Source organism: Schistocerca serialis, chromosome 6 (assembly GCF_023864345.2).
Source record: "Schistocerca serialis cubense isolate TAMUIC-IGC-003099 chromosome 6, iqSchSeri2.2, whole genome shotgun sequence".
In the NCBI taxonomy this organism is placed as follows: Eukaryota; Metazoa; Arthropoda; class Insecta; order Orthoptera; family Acrididae; genus Schistocerca; species Schistocerca serialis.
The window spans coordinates 758,215,898-758,241,233 of NC_064643.1; the positions used below are offsets into that span (position 1 = coordinate 758,215,898).

Here is a 25,336-nt window from a genome sequence, read left to right on the forward strand (position 1 = left end):
AAATTGGCTGTCTGATTGGTTTGCTTCAAAAGGCGAACATTTCTATTGGCGCGGTGTCCAGAAATTGCCAGAAAGGTGGTCAATATGTATATAAAGCAATGGTCAGTACTTTGAATAAAATGTTTTTACTTTTCAATTTAAAATTAGTGTTTCATTTTCACAAAAAAACGCTCATTTCATACCGGTACACCTGGTAGACTGTCCTTAAGTATTGTCTAAACAGTTGTTATGCTTGCTTGACAGAAGCGTCTTTTCGTTCGCTTTTCAATTGTTGTATCCGCTAACACTGAGATTGACCACTTATAAATTAGCAGAGTTTTTAATAGCACTTGCGATCAACACTTAAATAAAGTTACTGGAAAAAAGTAAACTGTTAATTAAATAAGTAGCTGTGCTCATTTACTGTCTAATTGTGGCGGATACGATTTTCTGACAAACATCTGCGTAATAAAAAAGACATAAAAGACGAAATAAATCAATAAAAAATAGATGCAGATTTATAGCTTTCAAGGATGATAGCTATAATGCAACACTATCGTCTGAGACATCGTTTGTTGAAATCACATGAATCGATTAAAAGTTGTTAATTCAGATGTTCACTGTGTAAATGTTTATTCACTGTGAAATATTAACTTCTATAGTTTTAAAGATATGAAATATTGTTGTGGCATTGGATGTGCCTCATTTTCCTGAGATCGCAAACGTATTCAGATTCGCTTTAGTATGTAACTGTGACTTATTGTCGAAGTTCAGAGAGCTGTAACTTAGCCAACTTTAAGATTATCTGACACTCCGCCATTTCTTGGAGCATTGTCTGTCCTCATAAGCGACCATCCGTCACCAAAATTCCCTGTACTGGGATTTTTACACATCCGGTCCTTTTTACCTGGACTCGCTCTTATCGGTCACCTAGCCGGAATCCGGATCTGCCGCCGCGCCCTCTGGAACCTTGGCCCGCTAGGGTTCAGCTGTACAACTATTTCATCTCCTACCAATACTGCGCGGGCGATTAGCTCGCCTAAATACGCATAACGGTACAAGTGAGATAGAACTCACGGGAATTCTGCGACTGCTCTAATCTGCGATCCTCTTCCTTATACGTCGTCACTGCAGAACTAAAAAGTGCAAACACACGAAAAAAATCACTGAGAATTGAGGGCCTGTACAATGTACAACTCATTAACTTTTTGATTGTATTTCTCAGTTTCAGGTCACACGAAGTGTATCACAACTCGCTTCGACATATCACAACGTGAGTGCCTTTCCTGCCCTGTTCAGTTGTACTTCGAGGAGTTTCTGTGTAACGAATTCAAATAGTTTGACGATGTCTTACTAAAAAGTAAAATCTCTTACGTTAACTTTCTGTGACCTGACGTTGAGAAATACAATAAAAGAATTTCGTTTACAAGATTTTCACTGTGTTTCGTAAGGCAGTATTGTCTATTCTGTGTAAATTTGTACTTGACGTGGCCTGGGATGCTATACAATAGATGATTCATCTGAGCAAGAAAACAAGATGAGCACAACAAAACGTCTAGGTTTGTGACTTGTTTCTAAGTTTTATGCAAAGTGACACTTGTGTAGAGATGGAATATATTGACATTTCTAGGGAGCACACGGCACTTTGGGTCGGTTCGTGTTTTCACATTCGTTGGCTCTGCCTAACAACCAGACTGTCACATTCCAACCTAACATAGACCTCGGGTGATGCTGCAGTTAAGTCTGTCACCACAACCAGGTCTTCTGCTTTCACACTTGTTGACTTGCCCATATCACAAACAGACTACCTGCTAAAAGCTACTTATTCCAGTAAGAACACTAGGCTCCACTGAAATGTCCTTCCGCACAAGTGTCACACTACACAAAGTGTACCAGCCCCATTTCTGACACTACTATGAACAGAAGCAGGTGCTTCGGCACCTCGCAGCAAAACGAACCATTAGATTTGTTACGCATTTGTACGGTATTTTTTGAAAGTATGTATCGTTGGAAGTGTACATCTTCTTACGTATAGAGTAATAGAAAGTATAGACAGACAAATTTGCGACTGGCCGCTTTGAATATAAACAGAACATCAAAGTAGGTCGTGCGTTGCTCTCATGGCTCAGAGACGAAGACGATATCCTATGACGTGTATGTGCGTGCAGACTGTGGTAACCTGCTTCACAGCACACTACCACATCAGACATCTGCCTCCCCTTTTCGTCTAAACATCCAGCTACACTCCCCAAACACCTGTCTTCCCTGAAGTAATACAGCTTAAATGATTTAGTAAATTGATCTTTAGCGACTTCCAGAACACAGTACCGTTTGCATAACAAACGCTGATAGAAGCAGCATATCTCAGAAATGCTTCTAGTAACTATATGATTTGGTGGCATGAGAAGAATATCCTAAATTTTAACCATTTATTTTCGTCAGATTCCGTTACGCTAGCCACGGACGTTATTCCTTTTCGTCGAATTTTTCATTGTGAAGCATCTTTTCAGTTGTACTAAAGATAGCTACAGAAACACGGAAAGTCACGAAGGCGTAGTAGCAGGCATATATGTAAAAAAGTTTGAGAGTTGGCAATACTGTCTTAGGATTTAAAGGTTGGCTACAGCGCACATACACAAGCTCTGGAATCTAAGATATTGTTGTCACGCTTCTCAGCGCAGGGATTAATTAGTGGCAGTTTGGAGGCCAGTGTAGGAGCCCGCCTGCCCGCCTCCTGTGGTGCGCACGTGTGTTGGGCCGAGCTGCCGTACTGCCGTGTCCGCCAGCAGCGACACAGGATTTGGTACTGAGTTGATATTTTTTATAATTTGCAGCGCGATTATTAATTTAAAGAAACGGGTTTGTGTAGGTGCGTAGCAGCAGACGGTAATTTTGGTAATGACAGGAGTTGAATTCTTAAGGGAAACCATTGTTAGGCGAAAAAATTAAGTACTGATTTTTGTCATTGATTTCTTTTGTAATTGTCAGGGAATTGTTTCACTATATATTTAATTGAGAAGTGTTTCAATCTGTCTCAAGAGTTTGATTAATTTGTAATATTGCTTTAATGCCACTGGAGGCAGATTTACATACGAAGCGATTGTTCAAAGAGCTTCTAGCGTTTTGTTAATTGAATAAGAAAGAACCGCTTCCAGAATATAGTTTTTGAAGAAAGGAATTACTTGTTTGGGATATTATTTATCGAGTTTAGATTTGGCCAAACCCTTTCTCTTGAATTATATGTACACTCCTGGAAATGAAAAAAAGAACACATTGACACCGGTGTGTCAGACCCACCATACTTGCTCCGGACACTGCGAGAGGGCTGTACAAGCAATGATCACACGCACGGCACAGCGGACACACCAGGAACCGCGGTGTTGGCCGTCGAATGGCGCTAGCTGCGCAGCATTTGTGCACCGCCGCCGTCAGTGTCAGCCAGTTTGCCGTGGCATACGGAGCTCCATCGCAGTCTTTAACACTGGTAGCATGCCGCGACAGCGTGGACGTGAACCGTATGTGCAGTTGACGGACTTTGAGCGAGGGCGTATAGCGGGCATGCGGGAGGCCGGGTGGACGTACCGCCGAATTGCTCAACACGTGGGGCGTGAGGTCTCCACAGTACATCGATGTTGTCGCCAGTGGTCGGCGGAAGGTGCACGTGCCCGTCGACCTGGGACCGGACCGCAGCGACGCACGGATGCACGCCAAGACCGTAGGATCCTACGCAGTGCCGTAGGGGACCGCACCGCCACTTCCCAGCAAATTAGGGACACTGTTGCTCCTGGGGTATCGGCGAGGACCATTCGCAACCGTCTCCATGAAGCTGGGCTACGGTCCCGCACACCGTTAGGCCGTCTTCCGCTCACGCCCCAACACCGTGCAGCCCGCCTCCAGTGGTGTCGCGACAGGCGTGAATGGAGGGACGAATGGAGACGTGTCGTCTTCAGCGATGAGAGTCGCTTCTGCCTTGGTGCCAATGATGGTCGTATGCGTGTTTGGCGCCGTGCAGGTGAGCGCCACAATCAGGACTGCATACGACCGAGGCACACAGGGCCAACACCCGGCATCATGGTGTGGGGAGCGATCTCCTACACTGGCCGTACACCACTGGTGATCGTCGAGGGGACACTGAATAGTGCACGGTACATCCAAACCGTCATCGAACCCATCGTTCTACCATTCCTAGACCGGCAAGGGAACTTGCTGTTCCAACAGGACAATGCACGTCCGCATGTATCCCGTGCCACCCAACGTGCTCTAGAAGGTGTAAGTCAACTACCCTGGCCAGCAAGAACTCCGGATCTGTCCCCCATTGAGCATGTTTGGGACTGGATGAAGCGTCGTCTCACGCGGTCTGCACGTCCAGCACGAACGCTGGTCCAACTGAGGCGCCAGGTGGAAATGGCATGGCAAGCCGTTCCACAGGACTACATCCAGCATCTCTACGATCGTCTCCATGGGAGAATAGCAGCCTGCATTGCTGCGAAAGGTGGATATACACTGTACTAGTGCCGACATTGTGCATGCTCTGTTGCCTGTGTCTATGTGCCTGTGGTTCTGTCAGTGTGATCATGTGATGTATCTGACCCCAGGAATGTGTCAATAAAGTTTCCCCTTCCTGGGACAATGAATTTACGGTGTTCTTATTTCAATTTCCAGAAGTGTAGTTGTAGTAAGCAGCAGCAGCCGCAGCAACAGCAGGAGCCGCCATACAGAACATGCATTGCACTCAGCACGAATAATAGGTTTTTTTATGTTTTTGTTAAATAATGGAATGCAGCAGATCAAGCTGTGGCAGCAGAAAGACCAAGTAAGTTATTTGTTGCGCACAGGACCAATTAAAAAAATAAAGTTTAGGCGATCTCTGTAATAGAGAAGTTAACAAGAGTACAAGCACGAGATTTTCAGTAGAAACACGAGATAAGAAGATAGAGCTCGCGACTTTCAAGTTCTGTTTTTGACATAGACCCATCTCTGGCGCACACTCTTCCTCAAGCTCAGGAAATATGATTGGTTGCCGGCCGCGGTGGTCTAGCGGTCCAGGCGCTCAGTTCGGAACCGCGCGACTGCTACGGTCGCAGGTTCGAATCCTGCCTCGGGCATGGGTGTGTGTAATGTCCTTAGGTTAGTTAGGTTTAAGTAGTTCTAAGTTCTAGGGGACTGATGACCAGAGATGTTAAGTCCCATAGTGCTCAGAGCCATTTGAACCATTTTTTATGATTGGTTACTGTGCTGATCGTGCCAGAGACCATGGACATGGTCATATTCATCAACAAGGCTATCACGCATACACCTATCACGCTTCCTCAACTTATCACCTTGGAGGTGATGGCTATCACAATCAACACGGCCCATGGTGTTGTTATAATGATAGCAGCCTACCTGAGTCCGCAGAGACAATTCGACGAAAGAGACTTCACAAAAATTTCATCAGATCCTCCTATGTTGAGATCTAAATGCGAAGTACTACAGATGGAACTCTCGCTGAAACCACCCAAAGGTAGAGCAACTCCACTCCCTTGAGGAGCGCCTGGGAGCAATTACTTTCGGCCCTGATGATCCAGCACATGTTCTACACAACAGGAACCATCGCCCTGATGTGCTCTATGTGGCGATGCTAAAGAACCTCTATCTCGATCTCCAGCTCAACACCATTGTGGACCTCACTTCAGACCACCACCTGGTCACTGGTACAATCAGGAATGCTCTGGACCACATGCAACTCCCCACATCTACGGTCACGAACTGGGATCAGTACACTGTATGGCTCAACAACCTTGTCTGCCCAACAGCAGGGAGATGAAGAGACTGCAACAGGAGCATCACATCCGAGCCATTGAATTCTCGATTGAAGAATGGAAGAACAAGATAGCCACTTCTCACTCTGCACTCTAGGAAAGAATGGAGCGTGCTACGACCAATCCAACATATACAACCTTCAGAATTGGCCATCTAGGGCCCAGCAGGCCAGAGTTATGATCCTCTTAAGCAAAGCCAAAGTCTTCACCACAACATTTAAGGCCCAAAATACAATAGCTCTTAATGGTGGCGATGAAGACATGGCATGGACGCGACAACTAGCACGGGAGATCAGAGCCACAGCTCTTCTGATATTGTCAGAGTTGACAACACCTGCTGAAACCAAGACCCTAATCTGTTGGTTGGGAATCCATTCAGCTCCCAACCCAGACAGGATGACTAACATGCAAATCAGTCACCTACCAAGAAAGCCGTTTGTGCTTCTCACCCAGATCTTCAACCAGAGCCTGCTCCTGGGATATGTCCCACCTCAGTGAAGGATTGCCCATGCAGTCCAGCTGCCACAGCCTGATCTGATGCAAGTGAGCAACTACAGACCAATCAGATTACTATCCAAGTTATCAAAACTTCTCGAATGGCTCATCCTTGTCAGACTGAAACAACCAATTCTGTCCACTGATATTTACTTTTCTTCCGATAAGTGTGTGTGTGTGTGTTTCATTTTAATTGATCTCGTCGTCTTTTTGATTTGCCTACCTTGAATATGGGGGACACTATCCTACAGTTTAGAGACACAGAGCGGTTTCTGGGTCTCCTCTGTGACTCCAGATTGTCAGGTTTGCCATACCTGTGAGACTCGAAAGCCAGAATCCTGCAGGCACTGAACATTCTCAAGTGCCTCAGCCACAGGTAATGGGGAGCAGACAGGATGTGTCTCCCCCAGTTTTATCAGGCTTTTGTGCAGTCACAGCTGGACTGCAGGTGCACGGTGCATGGGTCAGCGAGGCCCTCTTATTTGTGGATCCTTGACACTGTCCACCATGCGGGGATTTGACTAGCCGTGGGTGATTATCTGACCAGTCCCATACCCAGCCTCTGTGCTGAGGCTGGGGAACCGCCACTTACCATCTGGCGGCAGCTCCTTCTGGTGCGCCAGGTGTGTAAGTTTCTTGAGGCTCCAACTTCACTCACGGTTGCTCATCCACCTTTGGACCGTCTTTTTTCCCACCGTCCCTGAGCCACGATGTCGTTTCGGATCCGCGTGCAACATGTACTGGAGCCCTCAGTGTGGAGCCCATCCAGCCCCAAATCCAGGGTTTTAACCACTTGCCACCCTGGTTACTGGAGAAGCCCTGAGTGATTTTAGATTTTGTGTGGTACAAGAGAGACTGCACTCCTGTTTCTGTTTTTAATGCAACATTTACTGCCATTTTACCTGAGCACCCCGACTATGTAGCTGTTTTTACGGATGGATCAAAACAGGGGGATTCTGTTGGTTGCTCTGTTGTTTTCCTGGATCATGTCCTCAAGGTCCGACTGCCTCAAGCGTTTACTGTCTTTGATGCAGAGTTGTCTGCTATCTTGTGGACACTGGAGCAGATGAGACACTCTCCCTGTCCTAAATTTCTTGTCTGTTCCGATTCACTCAGTGCTCTTCACTTGTTGCAACATTTGTATCCAGCAGCTAAAATAGTCCAGACCATCCAGAGTGCCCTCCTCCAACTACAACGACTGGGGAAGCAGGTGTCCACGTCGGCATTACTGGGAGTGAACGGGCAGATCTCGCAGCCAAGGAGGCTTGCCTCGATCCGCAAGTATTTCAGTGTGCCATTCCCCTGCACGCACTCACCTCGCTGTTGAGATCAAGAGTCTTGCGTTGGTGGGAGGAAGAGTAGCTGGAAATGACTGACAATAAGCTCCGTTTAGTCAAGCCCACAACGAGTTTGTGGTGTACTTACTTCCTTCCAGCCACATACGTGGGACGAGGTTCTCCTCACAAGTGTTCGCACAGGCCACTGCCCCGTGACGCATGGCTTCCTGCTCCGGCGAGAGGACCCTCCAATGTGTGGTGCTTGTGGCGTCCAGGTCACTGTGCGCCACGTTTTATTGGATTGCGTTTTATTTTCTGACCAGCGGGCCGCGACTGACTTGCCGGCGGATCTGCCATCCCCTTTACGAAATAATCAAACGAATGTGGTTAAAGTTTTAAAGTTCTGTGACTTGTCCAATGTTTTTACCTCGATTTTAGGTAGAGGTTCTTAATTTGTTCATACGGTGACTGGCTCGCCCATATCTTCCAGCAACAATTTACTGTGGCGTCCTTGACGCTCCTTTCACGTTTTACTTACGTTTGATTTCCTTATGCAGTATTTTTCGTCTTTGCCCGCTGTGTTTGCGTGAATGATCCCATTTTTGCTAATTTTGTCCACATTCGTTTCTTTCAATGTGTGTCAGGGCGCTGATAACCTCGGCGTTGGGCGCCCGCAAGCCACAACACACACACTCACACATTATCAGATCCAATCACTTTGCGTTCAAGCTCAAACTGTCCACCAAACCCCATCTTTTACGAGTGGCAGGGTACATCATCTACAACCTTAATGTATCAAACCACACGGTTGCTGAAACTTCCTGGCAGATTAAAACTGTTTGCCGGACCGAAACTCGAACTCAGGTCCTTTGCAAAGGTCCCAAGTTCGAGTCTCGGTCCGGCACACAGTTTTAATCTGCCAGGAAGTTTCATATCAACGCACGCTCCGCTGCAGAGTGAAAATCTCATTGTGATATATGGTTGCTTGGCATGAAGAAGGATTGCTATCATGTACGGAAAGAAAAATTACTGGTCAAAATTCATAACTTGAGCACAATTATGCCCTACACTTCTGTCTCATTGAGAGCTTCCTCCAGCTTCGACATCTCTTAGTTAAGATTGAAGGGCGTCGCTCCAGATTGAAACACCTCGTGGATGGCGTCACCATTACTATTCGTCACCTATGTGAAAGATTTTTAACTCTGCCGTGGCTAATATTGGCCCAATACGTTGATAATAGCACCCTGCTGACGGGCACTCATTGAGTGACTGCAGTTATTTGGCGTCTTCAGCAACAGCTCATTACCACTGAACGGTGGGCTGCAGACAATGACATCGCCCTCAACACTGCCAAGACCCGCGCTTTAATGTTTATACGACAGCGCCCTGACCTCCGAGACAGGCTCACTCTTCACTCTAGAGAACTGCAATGGGCTGACCATGTCAAATGCTTCAGGTCATTCTGGACAGCAAACTCATCTCTAAACAACATGCCCAGGAGAAATGGGTTCAGATCCTTCGCCTCATCGTTCAACTTTACTCTGCTTGCCAGCACTGAAATGCAAGTCCACACGAAACTTCGCCTCCTCCGAGCAACAGTCCCCCAGTGACCTTGTACGGCTGTTCTCCGTGGGGAACATGTCCTTCCAATCTCCAATTCATTCAAAGACTTCAGAACCGGTGCTTGTGTCTCATCCTGGGGGCACCGAGGTGGGCACGAGTCCCAGATCTACATGCTGATCTGTACCAGCCGACTGTTCAATGGTCGATCATATGCACCACCAAATTGCTGTGTGAGGTCGAACTCCTGCGTCCGCACTCGAGACGCCTGGAATCGACGGGCTCTGTCACGTCTCAACGCTAGCACTGCAATATGGCGCCTCGTGCCCTCATTGAAGTCCCTCAATTACGTCAACACCAGTAAACTACCTGTAATAAGGGATTAAGGATGATGAGCCCACAGTCCTCATAATACATAAATAAAAATGTTGTTGCCCTTCTACCTACCACGTTGAAGTCCAGCCCCAAAGTTAGTTGCACTTCAGTTTCACCATACAGACACAAACAAAAAATAGTGTTAGTCACCGGAAAAAACTTTCTCTGCTAATGACAGCAGGGTTCCAATCACTGAAAAAACCAAAGAACTCCTTCAACGGAAAGCAAGGAAGTTTACAGTTGGCCACTGTCCAATAAAGTTAACCTGAATGTAGAGAAAGCAAATGAATGAGTTAAGTTTTAAGGGAGAAAATTGCACTGTTAAATTAAATTGTTGCCAAAACATGCACGGCGCATTGCTTTCCCAAGGGTACAAACGATCAGCATTCAGTTCATCTAAATCCCGAAGTGAGAACACTATGCATATATTTCAAATTCCGGATAAATTGACTGTGTAGATGAAATGAGTGTTTCCTCGCATTTCCTGGAAATCAGTCTCACTTACGCAGGTGGAAGGTCGGGTGGACCTATATAAAGAGATCCGAAGATGCCGTACATGAAAAATAATATTTCATATAAGAGTTTTGGGCGTGAAATATCTAGCCTAACTATGACTCTCATATTCAGGATTTTCTCAGTTAACCAGTCTCACGTATCCAGGTCCAACTCCATTCCTTGTGAACTTCGGCGCTAACAGTCGCCTGCAATTTGAAATCAGCGACAAACAACTAATAAGCGCCATTAATTTAAAAAAATGGTTCAAATGGCTCTGAGCACTATGGGACTTAACTTCTAAGCTCATCAGTCCCCTAGAACTTAGAACTACTTAAACCTAACTAACCTAAGGACATCACACACATCCATGCCCGAGGCAGGATTCGAACCTGCGACCGTAGCGGTCGCGCGGTTCTAGACTGTAGCGCCTAGAAACGCTCAGCCACCTAGACCGGCACCATTAATAAATAAATGAGATACAATTATAACATTAACATTATGAAGGCTTTCGGAACGTAGCCATATACATGAAATGTTCCATTAACAGCGAGATCATTAGAGACGGAGCCCTCCATTTGAGCAGTACGTGGGGCAGAGCGGCCGTAGTATGTTTCACAGAGGCCTCTGTACATTCCGCTGAAGCCATCTCGGATGACAGCGACTTGAGCTCCTGCACTCCCGGGTGTGAGTCCAATCTCTTAGCCACTGCTCTTATTTTAAACCAGCAGCCTCGGAAAAACGGCAATGCTTGCCGAGTTTGTCTCTATTCCCAGCGCCGTGATTTTACTGCACGAAGGCCCTTCACGTGGTGACAGTGATTGAGAGGCGGTGTTGCCTCAGGTGACGTATGCAACGTCGCCACAAAACAGTGGCAAGGCGTTTCTTGGCGTGGTGGATGGGCTGACGAGTCACGCTTTTACTACGCGGAACCATCTGAAGTGTGCGGGTTTGGAGGCAGACAAGTGAACACCACCAAACCAGCTTACGTAACAGCCTGATGCGAAATTTGCGGGTGGGGTTTGTTACAGTGTGACCGTACTTCTCGGAACGAGTGTTTGGCCTGTTAGTTACGTACTTGATTTGATGTTCTATGGTTCGCCTTCGCGATAGTGTGCAAAATCATTTATAAAAACTGAAGTAATTTCTCAGCGAACATATAATCGTTTTTATTACGAGGGTTATCAGAAAACTAAGGGAGTTTAGTAGGGAATGTCCCTGGGAGAATTTGGTCTCACTGCCGTATAGCGAAAAGCCTGTGGAAGGTACGAGCATTCGCAACAATCAGTAGTTCGTCGATTAGTGTTGTGGTGACTGTTTAGACCGTTCTCATTCCGGCTCCCACCAAGTACTAAATGCGCGCTATAATTCACTACCTAAATGCTAAGGGCATCAACGCCGCTGCGATTCATCGCGAAATTGTTTCAGTTTATGGAGAGGGAGTAATCTCAAGGCAGCACGTGACGAAATGGGTGCGGAATTTCAATTTTGGAAGGACGGAAATTCACGATGATGACAGAACTGTAAGACCGTCTGTTGTGACTGATGATGTAGTGCAGAAAATTGAAGAACAAATTCTCTCTGACCGCCGTTCGACAACTGACGATCTGCATGCAGTTTATCCAAACATTTCACGAACTGTTGTTCGTGCAATCGTAACTGATCGACTAAATTATCGCAAATTGCGTGCACAATGGGTGCCCAAGATGCTTCCCGAAGCACACAAAATGAATAGTCCGTGCCGCTCGCGAAATTCTAGACCGTTTTGAGACTCAGAGCGAGGCTTTTCTCAACTATATAGTGACAGGAGATGTAACTTGGGTTTATCACCATACTCCAGAGAGTATACGACAATCAATACAGTGGTGCCATTCCCATTCTCCTTCAGCCAAAAAAATTCAAAACTCAACAAACAGCGAGGAAACTCATAGTGTCAGTGTTTTGCGACAGAAAAGGGATTCTGCTGGTTGATTTTTTTGGAAAGAAGTGAAACAATAAATGCTGCAATATATGTGAGACCACGAAGAAACTTCACCTTCATGACAACGCGCATCTGCACACCGCTCGTCCAACACAAGAGTTGTTGACTTCGTTTGGTTGGTACGTTTTAAGCCACCCCTCTCACAGCAACTAGTGACTATTATCTGTTCACTAAATTGAAGGAACACCTTCCTGGAAAACACTTTTCCGACGACGACGAGATGTAAATCGAAGTAAAAACCTGGCCGAAGGAGGCGGCGGGAGACGTCTATGACACAGGAATCAAAAATCTCGTCTCACCGATGACAAAATGTATTGGGGTAAATGGTGATTGTGTGGAAAAATAATGCAAGACCTGTACTACAATGCATGTAAATTTTATTAAAATAGTCATTTTTTGTACTTCAAAAAATTCGTATAACCTTACTTTCCGGATTAGCCCCGTACAAAACAGTACTGCAGTCACGGCAAACGATTATTTAAATCTTCAGTCCTTTAGTTGGTGAGGAACTGGACGGAAGATTGCCAATTTGTCAGAATGAACTTACAAACGCTGCTCTGTCTCCAGGCAGGAAACAATACACTGGAGTGACGAAAGTCATGAGGCAGCGATATGGTGGTAGTATCGCGTACACAAGGTATACAAGGGCAGTGCATTAGCGGAGCTGTCATTTGTACTCAAGTGACTCCTGTGAAAAGGTTTCCGACATGATTATGGCCGCACGACGGGAGTTAAAGAGACTTTGAACACGGAATGGTGGTTGGAGCAAGACGCATGGGACATTCCATTTCAAAAGTCCTCAGGGAATTCAATATTCCGAGATCCACAGTGCCGAGAGTGTGCTGGGAACACCAAATTTGAGGCATTACCTCTCACTACAGACAACGCAGTGGCACAGAGCCTTCACTTAACGACCGAGAGCAGCGGTATTTGCGTAGAGTTGTCAATGCTAACAGACAAGCAACACTGTATGAAATAACCGCGGAAATCATTGTGGAACGTACGATGGACGTATCCGTTGCGACAGTGCGGCGAAATTTGGCGTTAATCGGCTATGACAGCAGATGACCGACGCGAGTGTCTGCTGAAAGCACGACGTCGCCTGCAGCGCCTCACCTGGGCTCATGACTATATCGGTTGCCCCATAGACGACTGGAAAACCGTGGCCTGCTCAGATGAGTCTTGATTTCAGATGGTAAGAGCCGATGGCAGGGTCCGAATGTGGCGCAGGCCCCACGAAGCCATGGATCCAAGTTGTCAACAACGGACTGTGCAAGCTGGTGGTGGTGGTGGTGTCACAATGGTGTGAGCTGCGTATACATGGAAAGGACTGGGTCCTCTGGTCGAATTGAACCGATCATTGGCTGGAAATGGTTACGTCCGACTACCTGGAGAACATTTGCAGCCATTCATGGACTTCATTTTTGTGGATGACAATGCGCCATGTCACCAGACCACAAATGATCGCGATTAGTTTGAAGTGTATTCTGGATAGTTCAAGCGAATGATTTGGCTACTCTGATCGTCCGAAAGGAATCCTATCGAACATTTATGGGACAAAATCGAGAGGTCAGTTCGTGCACGGAATCCTGCTCCGGCAACACTTCCGCAATGACGGATGGCTGTAGTGGAAGCGTAGCTCAATATTTCTGCGGCGGACTTCCAACGACTTGTTGAGTCCATGAAACGTCGACTTGTTGCATTACGATGGGCGAAAGAAGGTCCTACATGATATTAGGAGGTATCCAATAGCTCTTGTCACCTCAGTGTATGTTTTTTATAGCTTGAGAGTTGTAAACTAAGCTGTAGAAAGAAGAAGCTTATTAAAAGAATGCTGGTGGTTCCATTCGACGAAATATTTTATCTGTGGTTATTTGCTAGTCAGTTGTGCAGTACTGGGGAATTCTTATTTGGGGCTTAGTGGCGAGCAGCTGAGTTTTTCAGAGAATGAGATTTGTTTTTCTGTGAATCAGGGAGAAGCTATCTGGAACACTTTATTATTGAGATGAAAACTCATTTTTAATTATGTCTCGTTTCTTATACGGACGGCGAAAATTTTGTAGGAGTTACAAGGTAACCGTCGAATGCTCAAGAATGATACGTCTGTTTGTCAGAACTATTAATTGAAGAAAAACTTTGTCCCTTATATAACTAATAACATCCAAGTTTAGTGTTAATTTTCTCTCTTTGTTTACATTAACTCACGAATAACGCAACCGGTTGAAATATTTTAATTTTTGTAATGAGGGGATTCTGTAATTGTCAGATGCTGGGCAGTCTTTTTAGTAATAACCAGAGTTTGATTTCTCAAGAATGATTTTCTTTCAAGTGAAGCCCACCTCCGTGATTATACAAGGTGTACATAAAGTCCGGGAATACTTTCGCTTATTTATTGCACAAGAACCAAACATTTCACAGATTTCATACACATGTCATTTTGAAGAGGAACCCTGGAAGGTTTTTTTTTTCATGTACACCGCCACAGCGTAGTTTGGTAATTTGCCGATAATTTATTCATGTGAATATTCCAAGTCAAACACTGCGCTTCGTATCACGCAACATTCATAACGTACATCGCTACTGATTTTTGTTTATATAGTTTTAGTTGAGCGCACAATTAGTTTCTTTTGGCATTTAATTAGATTCATTTTCCTTATTGCAAATTTTGCGTTTCGTGAACTTCAAAGTTCTATTGTAGACACCGTGCCCACACGCAACACAGGGCCAAACAACAGCTAGTTTTGCTGAGCAGTTGAACACGATACCACAAGTACACATTATATCAGGAGAAAATTTTTGAAATCAATAAATTCAGTTTCTCACATACAGACATTTTAATAGAAAGTTTACAAAACAGTAGCCGAATACGTGTACCTTGGGAAACTGAAAACAACGTGAGGGCAAACTAGAAAATAAAAAATAAACAGAAGAATAAAAATAGCTAGGATTGCATTTGGGAAATTTAAAAATGTATTTAAATTTCCATTGTGTTTGAAACGTGCGATCGACGACCCCCATGCACTGCCTGTTCCAGAATGCTATCCAAGAATTCAGAGTTGTTCAATAGCCAACGGAAAGAACCACGTTTAGGATAAAGGGACAGACAGATTAACATATGAGCAAAAGAACAGATAGGAGTGAAATTGGAATGGAAATGAGAAGATATAACAGGACGATCTAACAGAACACAGGCTAATTAACTTTTTTGTTTGCGTTCGTCGAAATAAGAAACGAAGTGGTGATCAGCTACTGGAATATAACATGAGATATCGAGTCAGGAACAACCACTTACTCAACAAAGAATGAAATATGGCTTATCATGAAGCTAGTGGACTTTTGGAGAAGTGAAACTGTGATCGGTTTGGTCATTTTCTTCTTCCGTACAACAAATCATGTCGGCATTTCCCTAAGAACACATATTCTTCTTACCCCTGAACGTCGAGAACCATTTGTAGCATTCGCAACACAAACACAAGTTCGGTAAACAGTTATTTCCTGAAAAATACATATATCATTTTCAGAATGGCTATAAACTTTTGGACTAAGTCGAATTATTGCCCGTGTTTCATAACGAAACTTTGAAAAAAATTGCACCTGAATACTCATGCCAAATAATTACACTCATGAGATCCAAAGAAACAAAAGAATAATTATCGGAGAATGCGGTAGCGAACTGGACGCGGTCTTTGCGAAGGGAAGTGTTGCGTGCAGTGTTCCGTGAGACGTGTGATCGACCGTAGTCCGATCCACAAACGAAGGAGGTTCGCGGACTGCAGTGTTGACGATTCCAAGCGACAGATGCGGTTCGCGCATGCGCGTGCTTTTCGCTTGGAGAAAGCGTCTATTCTATTCTATCGCTTGAGCCTTGTCCCACAGTTACGCAGGGTCAGCCATCGATAATCGGATTTGGCACGTTAATGATTAAGGGGTGGCAGGATGCCCTTCCTGCCGCCACCCCGTACCGCCCGGGACGGAATTAGTGTACCACAGCTGTCTGCATAGAGTGTAATCCGTGGAATAGTGTGGAAGCGTTCAGATGTCTGCGAGCTGTGTAACTGAGGCGGAATCTGGGGACCAACCCGGTATTCACCTAGCGGAATGTGGAAAACCGCCTAAAAGCCACATCCAGGCTGGCCGGCACATCGGCCCTCGTCGTTAATCCGCCGGGCGGATTCGATCCGGGGCCTACCCGAGTGCAGGAAGCAGCGCGTCAGCGCTCTCGGCTACCCTGGCGGGTTTTTCGCTTGGAGAAAGCGTATACCCTGCAAACTACGTCTCCCGCTCACCTACGTGCAATTTGTCACTTACCACCACAATCAGCGAGTACGAATCGCAAAAAACGGAATCGAAATTCACTAAACAATTCGCTACGATCACGTTTACTGCTCGCATTAGCTACGGCATTCTCAGCAGAGCGCTCTGAACATGCTGAACCCCCATTTTGAGTCGGAGAATACGTGACCTAGGTGCGCAAAAAAAGCCTAAACTCGACCGCGATTGTTCTTGACGCCAACTATAACAATGTAGCCTTACGAACTGACCCTTACAGGGTTATTACAAATGACTGAAGCGATTTCACAGCTCTACAATAACTTTATTATTTGAGATATTTTCACAATGCTTTGCACACACACACAAAAACTCAAAAAGTTTTTTTAGGCATTCACAAATGTTCGATATGTGCCCCTTTAGTGATTCGGCAGACATCAAGCCGATAATCAAGTTCCTCCCACACTCGGAGCAGCATGTCCCCATCAACGAGTTCGAAAGCATCGTCGATGCGAGCTCGCAGTTCTGGCACGTTTCTTGGTAGCGGAGGTTTAAACACTGAATCTTTCACATAACCCCACAGAAAGAAATCGCATGGGGTTAAGTCGGGAGAGCGTGGAGGCCATGACATGAATTGCTGATCATGATCTCCACCACGACTGATCCACCGGTTTTCCAATCTCCTGTTTAAGAAATGCCGAACATCACGATGGAAGTGCGGTGGAGCACCATCCTGTTGAAAGATGAAGTCGGCGCTGTCGGTCTCCAGTTGTGGCATGAGCCAATTTTCCAGCATGTCCAGATACACGTGTCCTGTAACGTTTTTTTCGCAGAAGAAAAACGGGCCGTAAACTTTAAACCGAGAGACTGCACAAAACACGTTAACTTTTGGTGAATTGCAAATTTGCTGCACGAATGCGTGAGGATTCTCTACCGCCCAGATTCGCACATTGTGTCTGTTCACTTCACCATTAAGAAAAAATGTAGCTTCATCACTGAAAACAAGTTTCGCACTGAACGCATCCTCTTCCATGAGCTGTTGCAACCGCGTCGAAAATTCAAAGCGTTTGACTTTGTCACCGGGTGTCAGGGCTTGTAGCAATTATACACGGTAAGGCTTCTGCTTTAGCCTTTACCGTAATATTTCCCAAACCGTCGGCTGTGGTACGTTTAGCTCCCTGCTCGCTTTATTCGTCGACTTCCGCGGGCTACGCGTGAAACTTGCCCGCACGCGTTGAACCGTTTCTTCGCTCACTGCAGGCCGACCCATTGATTTCCCCTTACAGAGACATCCAGAAGCTTTAAACTGCGCATACCATCGCCGAATGGAGTTAGCAGTTGGTGTATCTTTGTTGAACTTCGTCCTGAAGTGTCATTGCACTGTTATAACTGACTGATGTGAGTACATTTCAAGCACGACATACGCTTTCTCGGCTCCTGTCGCCATTTTGACTCACTGAGCTCTCGAGCGCTCTGGCGGCAGAAACCTGAAGTGCGGCTTCAGCCGAACAAAACTTTATGAGTTTTTCTACGTATCTGTAGTGTGTCGTGACCATATGTCGATGAATGGAGCTACAGTGAATTTATGAAATCGCTTCAATCATTTGTAATAGCCCTGTTGATTTGGGGCTCAGTGCCCGGACACCAGTAACCTAAACCATTACGTCGCAACTCCCTAACAAATTCGAAAAACTGGCCTTTGCATATAAGAAGAGCCAGCTGTTACATTAAAAATACTCCTAGTTTATCAAAACAGTCAGTGTTAGCTGAAAATCATAGCACACATTTGGTGCCGCCGATGAAATACAACGTAGTGGTCACCGACAAAGCGACCAGCCCCATGCAGTTGCCGTGCTACTGTGGAGCATGGGATTGCGTGTCTTGTAGTCCTTGTTAAGTGTGGTTGAAACTACACCTGCTGTTTGACATTGGTCCCTTTTTGCCTGTTGCACAATGTCGCGGTCATCTGCTGCTGTCGCCCACCTCCGCTCCTGCCGACAGCAGTGCATGTGGTTCAAATTGGTTCAAATGGCTCTGAGCACTATAGGACTTAACTTCTGAGGTCATCAGTCCCCTAGAACTGAGAACTACTTAATCCTAACTAACCTAAGGACATCACACACATCCATGACCGTGGCAGGATTCGAACCTGCGACCGTAGCGGTCGCGCGGTTCCAGACTACAGCGCCTAGAATCGCTCGGCCACTCCGGCCGGCTACATGTGGTTCGGAACGCCCCCCTATGCTCTTAAGCAATGCTGTGGACAATATCAAACTACTGGGCTACTTTTGTCACATTTCGTCCACTTTCCAGTTTCCCGATGGTTCTCTCCCGTATGAAATCATCCAAATGTCGTCTCTAGGCCATGTTTTAATGAAGGACACCACCACAGTGCACAAAAACTGCTCACTGATTGATAAACATTGACTTTTCCCGTTCCTTCAACTGCCTCGTGTTGCGGGGAGAGTCACATTTGGCGCTACAGTCACGCTAACCTCATGCATGTGATGTCCAGTTTTCTGTGCACGACCGGAAGATCTCTGCTAACAGTGCCCCCGCACTGTCATTCATTTCCACCGAGTTATTAACGTGCTGCGTTACTTTATCTACCACGTCCTTTAAGTTTTGCAGAGCAGTGTACTTTAAGCAACGCCTCACGTGTCTGCAACGCTTCCGGGCGGCATTCAATCTCGTGGTAGGCTGTGGTCATGAAGCTTATAGTAATGAAGACTGCTGAAGGAAAAGTTATTGTATTTATCTACTAGTATTCTTGTTCCAGGATATAGTGCATAGACAGCACCACCACGCTATGTTTTGTGACGTCAGAAGAATTTGACACAAGTCTGTGTTTGAGGTGTTAAGCGCTCGAGAGAACATGCTCTTGTACACAGGGAGCTAGATGGAACTAACACGGCACTGCTAAGAAAGGCTGTTACTATCTTCCGTGCATTCTTAGATGAAATCCAACAGGCCATTTGATACTTGGTTTGATAGCTGGCAATCTGCTACCATCACTGTGGTGCGTGGTAGGGGGGGGGGGGGGGGGGGGGGAGCGGTGCAGGGTGCAGGGAGGAGGAAGAGACTACAAAAAGTCTTTCTTTGTACGGGCTTCATGGGGTTGGAGGCATAAGTTTAAGTAATAAGTTAGAACGTCAAGCCTAATGCTGAACTTTTGCTGCATGAAAAACCGAAATGTAGTACCGGTAAGCGATAAACATTTTCTGAGTGGTGTCAGCCTAAAGATTTAAAATTATCTGTAATGTTTGCTGCAAGTCGCTAAGTGCTCTCTTTCTCAAATACTGGACGAACAGAGCGTAATTTGAGCGCTGTGAAGTACATTACCTCACGACGTATTCGTATACATAGTCCTTAACTGCAGTACTTGTCTTATTTCGGTAAGCCTTTAATATAACATTATGCCTCTTAATGAGTAGATTATGACAGCGTTTTGAATTTTTAAATTTGGCGAAATTGAGCCATTTAAAATCAAATTTTCCTTACCCCTCGAAGCCGTTAGATAGGCAACCTGCAACTGAATTGTGCACAATGAACCATACTGGACTCGCATTCGGGATGACAGTGGTTCAAATCCTATCCGGCCATTCTCACTTATTTTTCAGGTGCATTCTCTAAAACGCTTAAGGCCATTGCCGGGGTTGTTCCTTTGAAAAGAACACAACCGAATTCCTTTCCCTTAATGACTCAATTTGAGTTCGTGCTGCATCTCTAACGACCTTGTCGTCGAAGGGACGTTAAACCCTAATCTCTCTTCCTTCCTTGGATTAAGGCCAGTGCAGTGAGTGTTACGGATGAATTTGGAAATGAAATGAAGGGAGAAGGTGTAATCTGAAGAAAGAAAACCTCTGAAATCTGACTAAAAAGCGCTCATAAGTGAACCGTCATCATCCGACGGGCGAATCATTAACTACGCCATTGGTCTTTACTCGATGGGACGTGGAGGAACTGTTTCGGACTGAACACAAGACACTGACGCGAAGTTTGCACCTGCTCGCTATGCATTGACTCCAAAGACATGAGGGTGACAGGTTCCGATTTGCGACCATTAATATGGTACACAAGAGCATTGTTTTCCACATTCGTGCAGGCAAATGTCGGGCTGTTTTCCCATATCCACCTGTGATATTCAATAAACGGTCAGCTAAAATAAGAAAACAGACGATTCAGAGGCGGATGGTGAGCAAAACTTTCCTTACTTAGTACCTTTGAGAAGACACGTGACATTTGCGTCCAGAAGACTACTCTGCAGTTCACGCTTACGAAGGTTCATATAAACACTTTTAAGACTACTTTTGTCAACCTCCCACTTTCGAACAGCACGTGGGAAAGTGAACACGTAACGCTTACGATTTCTCTTGCGTTATTATGATGGGTGTTTCTCCCTAAGTAGATGGTAATCAAAAAAATATTTTGGCATTCGGAGGAGGAAGTTTGCGACGTCAATACAAAACGAGCCGATCTTGTTCGAACTTTTTCGATGTCCTTCGTCAATACTATCTCGAAAGGATCCTATACTGCTCAGCATTACTCCGGAAGAGGACGAACAAACGTAGTGCAAGGAGTCTCTCTGGTAGAATTGTTGCATTTTCTAAGTGTTCTGCCAATAAAACGAAATTTTTTGTTACGCTTCTCACAATATTTTGTACGTAATGATTTCAATTTAAGTTACAGGCAATATTGTAATCCCTATATCCTCAGCTGAATCGTCAACCGTTAAATTTGCGCGATTTACCGTGAAACCGAGGTTTTCAACAGTTGGGAGTCCCGTACGATGGCGGTCGAGTTTAGTCTTGCTCTGCGCACGCGCAAACAAAGTTGACACTAGGCGCAGTGGCTGATGGGAGCGACCGTAAAGGCATTTCCCACTTACAGTCGCTCACATCGGCCACCGTGCCGAATGTCAACTTTGTTTCCGCGAATGTCCCGCATTCTTCGTAAGCCAGTGAGCGTGTAGTAGTATTGTGAGCGTTCTACCGTTAGTACCGTAACTAATGGGTTCAGTAAGCGTGATCTTAGCGAGTTGCTTAGCGAATTACTGTTCCATCTGTTGTGAGTTGTCATCGCTGATGGTGGCGGTAAGTGGTAAATTCTGCAGAAACATGCGAGAGATATAACTTGCGCATTCGCGTACCGCAACTTTCGTTTCGAATCGTGAAACCCCGTCCGTCGTTTGGAATCGTCAATAACGCAACGTATGCGCCTCGACATGCGCGAAACGCCATCGTTCGTGGATCGGATTATAGTACTCATGTACAGGACATCACAAATATCATTGTTTGCGGTCAAATGCAGTTCGTTTCGATCTCTTAATGACTTTACTAGACGACCAACGACACAGTCATCTTCAAACACTCCAAGAGGGCTGCTCGGATTGTCTCCTATATCATTTAAATAGATTAAGAACAGAAGAGGGGCTATAACTCTTCCTGTGGGAAGCCCCAGATATGACTTCGGTTACACTAGTTGACTTCCCACCTGTGACCTTTCAGGCGGGAAATGAACCCAATCGCCCAATCGCACAGCTGAAAAACTCAATATTGCGGCAGCAGGAGGGACGTGTGAATACAGAATTAAAATAATAAAACAACAGCTAAACCGTAGATGGGCAACTGTTCATCAGAAGTCGGCACTGCCACAGTGAGACAAACACTAAACGAACATTAGAAGACAGGCGTCCATTTTGGTAATCAGGAATTGTTCACCACCGTTTCTTTTCACCTTGTGGGCCAAAGACTATTGAACAATTATTCCACTATCATGATTCTTCTAATCGACTACCTCTAGCTTGAATGTCACCGGATGTACGCCATTCAACGGTCCAGATTATGAACGCGGATTGTATATGATCATCGCTCTAGTACAGTAATAAAAGCGAATACATTTCGGTGGAAATTTGGAGATAATAATTGTTTATTCCCAGAATCCATGGAAATAACTGTCAGAAAGAAAGATTGCAGTTTAACGTCTCTTCTAAGGAGGGATCATTGGTGCTTGGACAAGATTGGGAAACGAATTATGCAATGGTTTATTCGCAGTAACCATTTCAGAATTCGCTTTCGTGGAGCAGTGGGATGATAGATGAATAAAAGAATACGATGATATCTGCAACGTAAATGTGGATATCGTAAAAGTCGTTTAGTAACAAATTTATTCGTATAGTCGATGGCTGAATATTTCTAGCTCGAATGGACGGGGAGAAACATATATCTAGTAGTAGTTTTATTCAGCCGTGGATCACTTTTACACGGTGTGGGATATTTCACAGTATTACAATTTTAGACACAAACACGTAATTCACAAATGGTTGAAATGACTCTGAGCACTATGGGACTTAACTTCTGAGGTCATCAGTCCCCTAGAACTACTTAAACTTAACTAAGCCGGCCGGAGTGGCCGTGCGGTTCTAGGCGCTTCAGTTTGGAACCGCGTGACCGCTACGGTCGCAGGTTCCAATCCTGCCTCGGGCATGGATCTGTGTGATATCCTTAGGTTAGTTAGTTTTAAGTAGTTCTAAGTTCTAGGGGACTGATGACCTCAGAAGTTAAGTCCCATAGCGCTCAGAGCCATTTGAACCAAAATCCAGCTAACCTAAGGACATCACACACACCCATGCCCGAGGCAGGATTCGAACCTGCGATCGTAGCGGTCGCGCGGTTCCAGACTGTAGCGCCTAGAACCGCTCGGCCACCACAGCCGGCACGTAATTCACATATAGAAGCAATTACATACACACGCGTCTAATACAACCAGGATTGGACAGGTAGTCGACCGTGGCTTTATAGTAACAAAATTCTGGCATTTGCAACAATTAAGTAGATGGGTGATTTGGTGGTGGGGGTACCAAACAGCGAGGTCATCGGTCCCGTCGAATAAAGGAAAAGATGGGGAAGGAAGTCGACCGTGCCCTTTTAAAGGAACCAACCCAGCATTTGCCCGAAGCGATTTAGGGAACTCATGGAAAACCTAAATCAGGACGGCCGGACGCAGGTTTGAACCGTCGTCCTCCCGAATAAGAGTCCAGAGTGCTAACCATTGCGCCAGTTCTCTCGGTCCCAGCATTCGCCTGAAGTAATTTAGAGAAGTCTCGTGAAACGTAAACCAGGATGACAAGGTGGGGATTTGACCCTCCATACATCGAAAACAAGATCATTAAGCTTAAAACAGCGTAACTTCGTTCGGTTTATCCCTAGTGTAAAATACTGCCTTGAAACTTCCTGGCACATTAAAACTGTGTGCCGGGCCGAGACTCGAACTCGAAACCTTTGCCTTTCGCGGTCAAGTGCTCTACCAACTGAGCTACCCAAGCACGACTCACACCCCCTCCTCACAGCTTTACTTCTGCCAGTACCTCGGACAGGGCATGAGTCGTGCTTGGGTAGCTCAGTTGGTAGAGCACTTGCCCGGCAAGGGCAAAGGTCCCGAGTTCGAGTCTCGGCCCGGCACACAGTTTTAATCTGTCCGGAAGTTTCACATCTGCGCTCACTCCGCTGCAGAGCGAAAATCTCATTCTGGAATACTGCCTCATTTGTACATTCTTGGAACAAAGTTATTTCACAATGTAAATAGCTAATGTTACACTATCATTAATTTCTTAACTCGAATCAGTGCACACACTACGCACAAATTTAAAAAATGTTGTAGTCGCATCAAGAAGAAAGACTTTTTTCACATGGCATAGTGAAAGCCATGGATCGAGGCAGTGAGGTAGATGCAGTGTTTATCGATTTACGAAAAACATCTGACGCAGTACCACACCTACGCTTGTTATCAAATTACGCCTGCACGGGGAATCAACTATCAAGCAAAATTTACGACTGGATTGGGGACTGTTTGACAGGGAGGGCGCACCAAGTTATCTTGAATGGAGTGTAATCGACACATGCAGAAGTAACTTTGGGCGTGCCCCAGGGAAGTGTGTTGGATCTCTTGCTGTTCATGTTGTATAGTAATGACCTTGTGGAATAACATTAATAGTAACCTCAGACTTTTTGCAGATGCTGCAGTTGCCTGTGGTGAAGTACAGTCTGCAAGTAGCTGCACAAATATGCAATCAGGTCTTAATTAGTTTTCAAAGGCGTGCAAAGATTGGCAACCTGCTTTAAGTGTAAAACTGTGCACATCTCAAAACGAAAACACTTTCTATCCTATGATTACAGTAGCAGTAAATGACGGCTGGAATCGGTCAGCTCATATAAATACTGGGGTATAAGACATTGTAGGATGGAATGATCACAAAGTCTGAGGCGTTGATAAAGCAGGTAGCAGACATCGGTTTATTGATAGAATATCAGGCAAATGCGATCACTCTACAAGGAAGATTGCTTCTTGCGACGCAGTCTACAGTATAGCTCAAGTGTGTGGCACCGTACCAAATATGATTAACAGGGGAGGAGGCAGCACGAAAGGTGACAGGTTTATCTGACCCGCGGGAGAGTGTTACAGAGACGTTGAAAGAACTGAAGTAGCAGGCTCTTGAAGATAGACGTAAGTCGCTCCCGAAGGTTCGCAGGGACAAGATCAGATTAATTACAGCGCGCACAGAGCCATTTAAGCAGTCATTCTTCCCACGCTCGATACGTGAATGGAACGAGAAAAAAAGCCTTAATTACTGGAACAGTGGAAGGTACGCTTTGCCATACGCTTCACAGTGGTTTATAGGAGCGTGGATGTAGATGCCGTGCAACCGGGAAACGAAGCTGAGATGCATGAGTTCTAGCGCAGCAGCGGAAAAGGTGGTGGTGTAGTGCGCTGCGTGTGAGTGGATTACCTGAGCGCCTCAGAGCAGGTCGTAAAAAGGCCCGCGGAAGCGAAGAGCGCGTGGTGTGTGCGCCGCGCACTTGAGGACTGTGGCGAGCGACCCAGCCTCGCGGTCTCCGCCGTTCCCGTGTGGTCGGGGTGGGGACTGGGGAGGGGGTGGGGGCGGAGGAGGGGTGGGGGAGCGCTACCACGACGCGTTCTCCGCTGACGACATGCGGTGCGTAGCACCAACACCGACTCAGAGGAAGGCCTCGGCGCTTGTTGGTGACGTCACGTCAGCTAGGCACGGCGAACGCCAGGTCTGTTGCAGGCACAAACGCCTGGGCCTGCTT

General features: G+C 45.8%; 1 protein-coding gene across 1 annotated transcript in view; it reads right to left on the bottom strand.

The window, feature by feature from the left end:
- LOC126483901 (facilitated trehalose transporter Tret1-like) overlaps positions 1 to 25,114 on the bottom strand; it is a 259,894-nt gene extending 234,780 nt beyond the window's left edge. The window contains exon 1 of the mRNA XM_050107170.1: positions 25,015 to 25,114. The gene's annotated coding sequence lies outside the window, so the exon portion shown is untranslated. The remainder of the gene's footprint in view (positions 1 to 25,014) is intronic.
- Between the last annotated feature and the right edge of the window lie 222 nt (positions 25,115 to 25,336).